The sequence below is a fragment of the Ictidomys tridecemlineatus genome, chromosome Y, assembly GCF_052094955.1.
Source record: "Ictidomys tridecemlineatus isolate mIctTri1 chromosome Y, mIctTri1.hap1, whole genome shotgun sequence".
In the NCBI taxonomy this organism is placed as follows: domain Eukaryota; kingdom Metazoa; phylum Chordata; class Mammalia; order Rodentia; family Sciuridae; genus Ictidomys; species Ictidomys tridecemlineatus.
In genome coordinates, this window is record NC_135494.1 from 2,032,528 (window position 1) to 2,042,480 (window position 9,953).

Consider the following 9,953-nt stretch of genomic DNA (forward strand, 5'->3'; position numbering starts at 1 on the left):
AGCCACATCCCCAGCCAGTGCTCACTTATCTGAGGCCCAGGTTTATTTATTCAGAGTCACATGGGATGGACTAATATTAAAGAGGCAAGAAAGAAGTGGATTTTTTAAAAGTCTGGTTGCATTTCCATTGTTAAAAATCCCAACTTCCAGCCAGGTACAGTGGTGCACACCTTTGATCATTTCTTCTTCCAGAGGTTCAGACAGGAGGGTTGCAAATTTGAGGACAGCCTTAGGAACTTATCCAGGCCTTATGCAACCTGGTGAGACTGGGTCTCAAATAAAAAAATGATGGGATGTGGATCTGTAGTAAAATGTCCCTGGTTTTCATCAAAGAAAGAAAAGAAAAGGGCTGGGGATGTGGGTCAATGTTTAAGTGTTCCTGTGTTCAATCTCTGGTATATTAAAAAAGGAAGAAAGGAAGGAATGAAGGAAGGAAGGAAGGAAGGAAGGAAAGAAAGAAAGAAAGAAAGAAAGAAAGAAAGAAAGAAAGAAAGAAAGAAAGAAAGAAATAAAGAAAGAAAGAAAGAGAGAGAGAGAAGAAAAGAAAAGAAAAAAGAAAAGAGGAACACATACATCATTCAGGGTAACTTGAATCCATGTTCCTTAGTATGGTCATTAATATTTGGGTTAAAATGAAGTATGTTTTGTAGCTGGGTTGTCAATGCCTTTAATCCCAACAACTTGAGAAGCTGAGGCAGGAGGATCACAACTTTCAGGCCAGGCTGGGCAATGTAGCCAGATCCTTTCTGAAAATCATATTGAAAAGAGCTAGGGATGAAGGACAGTACATGAATCAGACATTATTGTAGTGGCATCCCCTTCCTTCATAGAAAATTTTAACTGGGTTTCTCCAGAAATTTTCACCATGGGCTAATTTTAGGACTGTCAACAAGAGAATGTCCACAAAAAAGTTCAGTGTAGATAAACTTCCTATTTTCGTGTTGCCCTATTTTCGGGTGGCTAGTATGGGAGAAATTAGCACTCCAAGTGCTGGACTCGAACTCCCCTTACTAGTTTTTTACACACTTATATGCAGTATAGTAGTTTGTAGAAATGTGCAAACAAGGCCTCTGGCCTTTAGCTGGGATTCACAGAGAAATCACCAACTGGGCACCTTGGAAACAGCTGGTGGGGGAGGAAAGAAAGGGGAGAAGAAGCTCTCCCCTTCTCAGGTGCTGTCCTTGAAGGGTTAACGTGGCTAGAACAGTGAAAGAAAAAGCTGCTTTTATGTGTGTGATGTGACAACTTGACTATGGTGACTCCATTTTGTGAACTCAGCCATGACACTCAAAAAAGGTCATGACTGGGGAAGTTTGCATTCTTTTGTTCATGAAAATCCCCCAAGAACACAGAATGATCTATGTGCCAACCAGAGACTAACTGACCACAACTTTCCGGCTTGCTGGCATTGCCTGAACCTCCAAATGTCCCTTTTGTGCTTAAATATGGAGCCAAGTTAAGGGAGGGGCCCCACTCTGACAACCTCATTCTTTCAAGAGCAGAGTGTCTGCCACTGGCCAGCAATAAAGGCTTAACTGGAATGAGACTGTGTGGTCTGAGTTATTTGTGGGTCTCAGTATTACAATGTGAACTTCTGAGTCCCTCCCCTTACATGCTGGGTATAAGATTCTGAAACCACCTGAACTCAGGGTTCAGGGGATTGATTGATTGATTACAGCAAAAGCTGTGCCCTCTGAGACTGGCTGCAGCCAGATAAAACTGTTTCTGGCTATCTTCAGTGCCTTGCCTCCTTTGTCCCTACATCATCATTTCCCTATGCACTTACGGGACTACACGACTGGGGTGACTCTACATCATGGACTATCAGAAAGGGGAGCAGTTATCCTCTATTGATGGAGCCCACGATTCCATATCCCTGGGATCTATAAACAACCTCTTAATTCCGTTTAAAGCAGTTATTTTGAGCAAACACAAGGAAGTGTTAAGTGATTATTCTTTCCCCTCAAGTATAACATTCACAAATAGAAAACAAATGCTTTCAAAAGTGTTGTTCTTGCCTAGGACAGTGGCACAGGCCTGTCATTCCAGATACGTGGGAGGCTGAAGCAGGAGGATCACAAGTTATGGCTGAGGGAGGGAGGGAGCAAAGGAGGAAAGGAGGGAGGGAGGAAAAAGGGAGGGAGGGAGGAAAGGAAGGAGGGAAGGCGGGAGGAAGATTTTTTCCAATATTTCACTAGATGAAAAGTGACAATTAGCGGACGGTGTCCATTTGGACCGAGTGGGAAGAACGGACGTCTGGCCGAGCTGTGAGGTGGAGGGAAGGTGGGTTTAGTGGCAGGAGGCGCCTGCAATATGGGGGACCTACAGCAGGAGCTCCCCTGGGAGGAGGAAGGTGCATTTGTGGCCCTGCTTCCTCCACGTCGGGAAGAGTGGGTCGGGCCACCAGTAGGGAGCAAAGGGGACACCAGGGACCTGAGCCGCCCTTCCAAACCCAGGGAACCAGGGGACAGGGCCCAGGGCCACTTGACAGCGTGGAATCCGCCGCCCTCCGCAGCTCACCCCCGCGCCGGGCCCCAACCCCGCACCTTCAGGCCCGGTCGCAAACTCACCATTTTTGGCTTCCGTGGTGACCCGGCGTCGTCTGGAGGAACTTCCGGGCCCCCGAGATCCCCGGGGACACCGGCAGCAGCAGAGTCAACTGGGTCACTGGAACAGAAACTCGGCCAGAGAAGGAGTAGCCCGGTGGGTGCGGAAGAAAGCCCGCAATGTTGCGGAAGCCCGCCCTTCCACTTCCTCTGCGCACTGATTGGAGAGTTCCCCCCGTATCCCGGATGCATGGCCTCCAGGCCCGCCTCTGCATCGTGACTGACAGGTAACATCATCCAATCACTGCCTGAAGTTGTGTAGAGTGACAGATTCTTGGCCCCAGCCCTTTTCAGGAGGAGCTTCCAGGCTGTGCTGGGAACTAATCCAGGTGAAAAGCCTTGGCTTAGCCTCTAGTACAGAGGTGACACCTGGCGCTGCTTTCGGAGCTTGGCAAGGCCCTGGGTTTAACCTCAACACAAAAACAAAGCGCACCTTCTCAGGGAGGCTGGGGCTGGAGGAGCCCAAGGTCAGAGAGACCCTCTCTTAAAATAAAAGGAAAAGGGTGGGATGTAGCTCAGAGGTCCAGGTCAAACCCCACTGGGTTTATTCCCCAGTACCTTTAAAAAGAAAGAACGATATTGCATCTATACATATATTTTTTCACTCAGCTGATGCGACCTCAAGCGACTTAGAAAGACCCAGTCTCCAAATTTCTGAAGCACTATTCAAAGATATCATATGTATGACCCATACAATATATCTAAAAATGAGAACAATTTGAAAACTATTTTAGTAATTCTCATCACCTCCCGGCCTCTGTGGCTTTGAGGAGGCAGCCTGAGCTATGAAAGGAAGCCATTGGGGTTGGCTCTGATGCTCAGGGTTCCATCCCCAGCAGAGAGGGTGGGGGAGGAAGGAAGGCAATCCTCTAGGGCAGCAATGTGCAGTGGAAATAAAATGGGTGCCTTGTGCTTAGTGTAGATGTTCTACTTCGACTGTTAGGAAGTCTTGTGCAGAGACCTGACTCTGGGCATCCCACAGGTCTGGTCAGGTGTATGCCCCAAAATCAAACAGAAAAGGTCATGATGCAAAGCAGGAAAGGAACTTTGACCAGTGCAGCTACACACCAGGAAGACAAGGAAACCCTGCCCTTATGCTGTCTTCAGGTGCTGACAAGGACTTTGAGGTTTTATAGAAGGATAATCATAGGCTGTATGCAGAGGGAAAATTGTATCTAGGATTTAGTATTATCTGTAGGATTTAAGCTTCAGGCATCTGTTCTTTGTCTGTGAGCTCACGCTCACTTGCCCCCTTGACACATGTCACTCTATTGCACAGACTGGAGAGAGAGAGAGAGAGAGAGAGAGAGAGAGAGAGAGAGAGAGAGAGAGAGAGAGAGAGAGAATTTTTTAAGTTTTTAATTTTTTTTTTATAAATTTTTTTTTTAATATTTTACTTTTTAGTTCTCAGCGGACACAACATCTTTTGTTGGTATGTGGTACTGAGGATCCAACCCAGGCCGCACGCATGCCAGACGAGCGTGCTTGAGCCACATCCCCAGCCCGAGAGAGAATTTTTTAATATTTATTTTTTTAGTTTTCGGTGGACACACATATTTGTTTGTATGTGGTGCCGAGGATGGACCCCAGGCCGCACACATGCCAGGTGAGTGAGCTACCAATTGAGCCACATCCCCAGCCCTTCCTTAATATTTGAAGGCAATTGGGAAATTATATCTTTGCATCACTGGATTCTTGGTCTGAGGTCATCATAATCTGCTATTGAAACACAAAAGGCATTAGTAGAAAACATATTATCTCAGGGACATAACCAACTTGGAAAATCCAGGTTATTAATATTATTATTCTACCAAACACTCATCAGAAGACTCTTCATCTTTTCTTGATTTATTGGGAAGCCTTGCACTTGGCAATGGTAACATGGACATGTTCATTTGGCGGGGTGTTTCAGCCTTTCCACGGAGCAGAGGGCTTAGTCACAATATTTATTATAGTGGCTTTTTAGAGCATCTTAACTCAGTTCTAAGTTTTGCATCAGCATTTATCTGACTATGAACGATCTTGGAAGTAATTTAAGTCAAGCATTAAGAAAATCCACATGTTGTAAGTTTGAAACAGAGCCATAAAGACTGTATCACAGAAGCAAGGAATAATATTTAAAGTAGTCACTTCAAAGATCATGAGACCAAGAGCTGGCCTAGGTCTGGTTCATTGGCATGCACCTGTTTCCGACCCCAACATGAACTTCAGCAGAGTGCAGCTCTGAAATACCAGCTGGCAATAACTAGCGATGCCATAAGGTGAGTTGTATTCATACAGGCTACAGGATATTCATCATCCTTTCTCTTAATTCTCATATTTAAGGAGTCTGTTAGGTGCTGAGAGCTATTGCCAAGTAGGAATGACACATCGATATTTCCTTGCCAGCGTACCCCATGTTGCTTAGAGAAAGGACTCATGGAAATGGACTTACCTTGGACATTCGCTGTGACATTGCATGTATGTTTGAGAAAGGTGACCCTGCTCAAGGACCAGGGTGGATCCAGGTTTAGGGTGTATCCTGCAGGTTTTTGGAAGTATCCTGCTCCTTGGGATTAGGGCGTTCCCGGTTTAGGACAATCTGGGTTTAGGGCAGTTCCAGGTTTAAGGTTATTCCTGCTGGGAATAGGGTGGGGTATCCTGCTGCCTGAGTTCCCCTTGAGTTCTCCTGGAATTCAGAAAGTTTTTGGGATTAAAAGCCTGGTGGAGTACGTGAATGGGGCCCAGAACTGGGATTCCCCCAGAACATGTTTGTAGAGGGCCAGTGTGAGTTCGGGAATAAAGAGTTGCTGTTTGAATCTACAAAGCTGTGAGTGGCTTGTGATCTTGTGTCCAGCCAGACTGCAGCAGTTAGGTCAATCAGTGATGTAAATATTCTGAAGGCAGAAGACAAACATCCAAACATCCTTTTGGGTGCCATCTCACTGAGGGTTAGGGTATTACCAATCAATCTCCAGGTGCCAGGCATCCTCCTATAATTGCTCTTGTCCATTCTAGGAGACCAGCCTAAAATGCATCCACTATTTCTAGACCTCTTGTGTTGTACTGACCAGACATTTGCATAATACTTAGGAAAACTCAGGAAGAATACTTAGGAAAGGTGCCAGTTTCTATTGTAGAATGATCAGGGCAACCATGCATTGGTGGATACCTTATGTAAACAACTGGCCTTTATAGAAAAATTCTATTTCCACAAGCTTTCTATTTGGACAGTTGTCCAGATACATAGTCTTAATTTCAAAGGGTCAGCATGATTGTCTGGTTTAGGTTTCTCATATGCTGTGTTTTCCTCAAATATAATCCCAGACAACCTGTTTACCACAGGATCAACATATAACTGACCACTACAGTCAGCATGATTAATCTAGTTTCATTGGTGGACTTTCCAGTCCACACCACAATGGACATTAAAAATGGATCTGAGGGCTGCGGTTGTGGCTCCGTGGTGGATCGCTCACCTAGCATGTGCGAGGCCCTGGGTTTCATCCTCGATACCACATAAAAAAATAAACAAAATAAAGGAATTGTTTCCATCAACAACTAAAAAATAAATTTTAAAAAATAGATCTGAGAAATGGGTCCATAGAAGTCTCTTCATACTTTTTACTTATCTGGCAAGCTCATGAAGCTGCATGGTTGTAAACTCTGCAGTTGGAAGGTTTACCTTCCTGTGTCAGGTTTTTCAGTCATGATGACCGGTTTAAATTCTATTTTTTCAAATATGATTTAATTTACTGAATCATGTTCAGCAGCAGTGAACATGATTCAGTCAATTCAGCAGCAGTCTCAATTTTTTTTTCTTTTTTGGTGGTGATGCTGGCGATTGAACGCTGGGCCTTCTGCATGTGAGAAAAGCACCCTACCAACTGAGATATATCCCCTGAGATTCTCAATATTACAATTAAGGAAAAAAAATAAATATTTTGTAAGATATAGTGTGTTCCCCTGGGGTCCTGTATTCCCCCTTTTCTTTATTTAATAAAACTGAGTAAAGGCTTGGCATAAGCCATAGTATCATCAGTTTAAGTTATAGATAGTAGTAAAGTATTTAAATGATTAGATTTACCTTGTGTTACTTATTGTAATTTCTCAATATATACTAGTTGATATATCCTAACAATTTAAAAGGAATCCTCAATGTCTTTCTGAGAGAAGGTCTCACAATATCTTTATGTCTCAGAATATTATCCTTTAAATAGATGTCTCTCAATTGTCTTTTTAAAAATATGATTAAGCACTATATAAATCCTACCATATTTCTATGAATAATAGGTCCAGTGAGAGAACTTCTATAATGTCAATGAATTTTCAACAAGGTTTGCAACTTTTATTGCTCAAAACTAACATACAACTTTAATTTAGAGAACCTCCATCCTAAAAAAATTCCCAGATCTCAAAATTATTCAACAAACAAAATATGCAAGAATGAACAGTCTGTGAATCAATCAAACTTAGTGTCCAAGGAGAATTGTAAAAATTGGAATCTAAGTCAGCAGTTTAATATATTTAGTGTTTAAACAAGGATGTGAATTTATTCACCAAAATTAATCCTTGCTTTAAACAATAAGAATCACTAGGCAATAAAGACCTTGCTTAGAGGAGTTAAACTTGACATTTTAATAGGTCTTTATCATGTCAAAATATGAACCAAAATATCAGCTCACTTCACTATCAGCATAGATAGCGAAATCAGGGAAATGGCCTGAAATATCCTTGAATTAATCAGTCAAAATTTTTAGTCAGTCCAGTGCATATAAATCTTTTTTTACATTTATCTATTATCTGTCTAATTAATAATATAAAAATATTTCTATTTAGGAAAATATTTTTATCATTAAAATCTAGAATATACAGATCTTGGTTTACCCAAAGATGATTTCTTTCTTTTAGGACCTCCAATGTGTGCTTCTCCTCTGTTGAAATTCCTTTTAGAATTTTTCCTGATTATACTTTGAAATAACTTCTGAAAACCTTAGAATCGTTGTACCTTGATAAAAAGAAATATCAATGAGGACTGGGGTTGGGGCTCAGTGGTAGCATGCTTGCCTGGCATGCATGAGGCACTTGCTTCGATGCTCGACACTACATACAAATAAATTTAAAAAGTAAAGGTCCATCAACAACTTTAAAAAATATATTTTAAAAAAAGGAAAGAAATATCAATGAAAATATAGTTAAAGTCCTTGGATATTTCTGTAGATAGTTAATACAATATACATAACCTATAATTAATACAATATAATTGATTAACTTTATGTAACCACGTGGATCTTAAGATATGTTGGATCCATTTTAATTTGTTCTCAACTAGGACTGCACGCTTGCATGTGATGTCACGTGATGTGGCTGATGATCCTTGTGTATACATTTACTTATTTCTTGTAATTACACAGTCAGGAACAAGAATAAGGATTTGGGGGTCATCCCAGGAACATGGCTAGCTTTGTTTCTGCGACAAGCAAATGCATCCCCATAACTTTCAAAATCAAAAGCCAAGTGTGAGACAGCAACATTTAGCAACATGACCATAGAGAGGAAAAGGAAGGGTACCAAGGAAAGCTGCTGAGGGGTAAGAAATCAAGTTATTTGGCCTTGAGAGCAAGTCCGGCTTAGGGCTGCAACGAACAAAAATGTGGAATTAGATTTTGCCTGAAAAAGATCTTTTGTTGGCACTTACAGATAGGTGTTCTTAAAAATGCAGGCTCTGGGCAGCTCCAGGTAGCAGGTCTGAAACAGGAAGTACAGGTTAGCAGCTAGAAGGTGGGACCAGAAGTCCTGTGTGAGTGACAGTTGGAAGGACCAATGGGAAGCCTGTTGAAATGCAGGAGGCAGGACCAGGAAGCCAGCTGTGAGGCCAGGCTTGGGCGGTTACCATGGTGATGGAAACAGCTTGGAGCCAGCTGCCCTAGGGCTTCCCTATCTGGTGGCATTCCATTTGGTTTGTCTGCATTCCCCAGGCCTGGGAGGGATCCCATGGCTGACCTGCACTTGCAGCTTGTGTCCTCCTGCCTTTGCACTATCCCTGGCAGCACGTGGGACTTTAAAAGTGAGTTTTAATAGCAAACACCAGCATTACTATCAGATGTTAAGGCAGTCTGGATTCGGTCATCAGACCCAGTAGGGGTTCAGTATAAACTGAGTGTTCACAAAAAAAAAAAAAAAAAAAAAAAAAAACAGAAAAATAAAACTTCTCTATGGGGAAAGAATCCCTGTGTTGAGTCTCATCACAACATTTTCCTTCCCTGTTTTCTCACTCTCCAAGCGCTGACTTCTAGTACATTAACCCAAAAAGTCTTTATTTAATATTTTAAAACATAAAGATTCATACAAACAATCTAAAAAAGTCCACAAATGTACTTTCCCCATGGGAGAGGACTCAGCAACACATCCCACTAATCATCTTAATAACTCATTACGTTTATTTAGAGTCTCTAGAATTATAAAAAAAGTTTTCTAAAGACAAAATATTCCCAGATAGTAAAAAGTTTAACCTCACAGATTTTTCTTCTGTCTAATTTACTTACTTTCTACAATTCGGTCCACGATACTCTACAATCCTAAGCGCTCTTAGCTTCTGGAGAGAAATTCCAAACGAACTGAATTTTTAAAACTCACCCTGGAGTCACCATATGGGCAACCAATTGTCGCATTCCTCATGACTAAAACACTCAGGGTCACTCCAGGTGAACTGAGCTGCATGAAATAATCACACAAAAGACAAAGACAGAGATACCTTTTCCTTTGGGTGTTGTGATGGCTGCTCGGACCTCAGGGATCCATGGAGAGAGAGAGAGAGAGAGAGAGAGAGAGAGAGAGAGAGAGAGAGAGAGAGAGAGAGAGAGAGAGAGGAGGGAGATAACACACACACACACACACGTGCTGAACCCTTTTATTGAGGAGAAGCCATTCAAATGAGGCAAGGGGTGAGGTTTCTGGGGGCTGAGTCTAGCTTTCTGTTGTCTGCTGCCAGCAGGTTGATTGACATCTAGGGAGGCCACACTCAAAGGCACAGCAAGAGAAGGGAACACACAGAGGGAGTTTCCAAGGAACATTTTATCCCAAACAGGCCAAAGGGGTAGGATTACAATAGAACAGGTGAGTGTCGCTCAACCCCATTGGTGACTCATCTACATCTGAAGGCATGCCTTTTACTTCTTGAGCTGTGGCAATGCCCGAGTGATTGATTGGAGCTTCTTGCTTCAGGACTGGAAGGTGTGGGTCATTCAGAGTGATTCCCACAAATGGCCCCTGTGATGAGTGGGTCTCACAAGAGGCTTAGTTTCCTCCTGTGTGAAGGGGACAATGCTGTGATCCTCTTCATATGTCTACCTGAGAAGATGAGGTGCA

The 9,953-nt window shown here is 42.6% G+C and overlaps 1 long non-coding RNA gene across 2 annotated transcripts; it reads right to left on the bottom strand.

The window, feature by feature from the left end:
• Positions 1-4,284: 4,284 nt before the first annotated feature.
• Positions 4,285-8,439, bottom strand: LOC144371958 (uncharacterized). 2 transcript variants are annotated; one of them, XR_013432023.1, is made up of 3 exons: positions 8,284-8,430; positions 5,041-7,593; positions 4,285-4,325 (listed from the first exon to the last, which is right to left on the bottom strand). It is a non-coding gene; the product is annotated as an uncharacterized LOC144371958 (long non-coding RNA). The 2 variants fall into 2 exon arrangements; XR_013432022.1 differs by having other exon boundaries at positions 5,041-8,439.
• Positions 8,440-9,953: the final 1,514 nt, after the last annotated feature.